This window comes from Cyprinus carpio, unplaced genomic scaffold (genome assembly GCF_018340385.1).
Source record: "Cyprinus carpio isolate SPL01 unplaced genomic scaffold, ASM1834038v1 S000000838, whole genome shotgun sequence".
Lineage (NCBI taxonomy): Eukaryota > Metazoa > Chordata > Actinopteri > Cypriniformes > Cyprinidae > Cyprinus > Cyprinus carpio.
In genome coordinates this window covers 8,281-9,701 of record NW_024873566.1, presented here as the reverse complement: position 1 = coordinate 9,701, position 1,421 = coordinate 8,281, and the positions used below count along the sequence as shown (strand labels likewise).

The 1,421-nt window shown below is 33.1% G+C and overlaps 1 long non-coding RNA gene across 1 annotated transcript; it reads right to left on the bottom strand.

The window, feature by feature from the left end:
• Positions 1-26: 26 nt before the first annotated feature.
• LOC122143115 lies at positions 27-957 on the bottom strand. The gene is made up of 3 exons (XR_006158976.1): positions 920-957; positions 357-441; positions 27-89 (listed from the first exon to the last, which is right to left on the bottom strand). It is a non-coding gene; the product is annotated as an uncharacterized LOC122143115 (long non-coding RNA).
• Between the last annotated feature and the right edge of the window lie 464 nt (positions 958-1,421).

Below are 1,421 nucleotides of genomic sequence, written 5' to 3'. Positions count from 1 at the left end.
ACAAAGTACTGCAAGTTCTCTTTTTGTAATATTTTCTTAAACTTTTCCAATTCTTTCTTTAGAAATCTGATTATTTTGCTCTCAAGATCCTACAAAGACAGACAAGAATGAATGACAGAAAAAAAACGTCATCTTTATTCGGTCAAAATTGTTTATTCAGTAATAAAAAATATTCATCAAAAATCAAGTTGAGAGAAACATTAATTAGCAGTAAATATTAATAAAAATATGTTCTCATTCTTATTTTATGGGTTCTTAAAAAGAAAAATTAGAAATAAAAGTTCTGTCACACTCTTATTCAATAACATATTTGTTTATTATAATTATTAAATATTCCTGAAAATGTGTTTTATTACCTGGAAGATCTGCAGGAGACTGTCTGTAAAATTCTTGTGGTTCCTGTGAGACTGTAAATCTGGATCTAATGTTTCAAGCTTAAGCCTGATAGTAAATAAAATGATGTTTTATTAACAAGGTTCGGGAGGAGCACATCAGATACTTAGCCTAATTAGCACAGGTGGAGCTCACTTAAGATAATCAACACTAGGGTATAAATACAGCTGACTTACCCCTATCCATTGACGGTTTATCAGCATCCCCCCTCCACCCCATCTCCTCCACTTAGAGTTCATTTTACATTTATGTGGGGTGGGGGGGTACTCTAGGTTCGGGCCATTCCCGAGCCCTTCCCCGGACAGCACGCCAAATATGCATTATATACTTCAGCTAATTATATGTAAGTGTGAACTCGTGAAATAAATCAAAATATTGCATTTTTAGGAAAAGAAATATGACCAGATTTTGTAACCATTTAAGCAAAGAGAAAAACAATAAATAAATGATACATTTATGCACTATAAGTTTATGATAATTATTCACTGACACACACTCTCACACTAAACAAAAATAAGAAACATACCGTTTGGTTTGTGATGGTGTTTCTTCACTGAAGTTTGGGTTTGATTTGTCATCCTTTGGTGGTCACTCTTCACAGACACAGAGCTGGACACATGTGAGCCTGATCTTACACTAATGACTAAAGAGAAAACTTTTCAACGGGAGCTTCATCTGTGTTTTTATATTGACACACATTCTCTCTGGTCGGCTTCACAGAAACATTGCAGAGTTTTAAAGATAGCAGTCATTCTTGTTTACAGACTCACATTTGTTTAACAATTTCTAAAATGAGACTTGCAAATGTGAGACTAAATATATTTAGCCTACAAATATTTAACTGATCTAATTAAAGAGATTTGTAAACTCACTCACATTTCAGATACAATCTCAAAGTTATATTTTTTTCTTCTTCACTGTAACAACTTTGCTTCTTCCTGAAGTTGCCAAGCATCAAATGTCAGATAATGTAGGTGTGGTTTATTGTATTTTATGTACAGTGTATTTAGGTGTGTGTAGCTGATGTT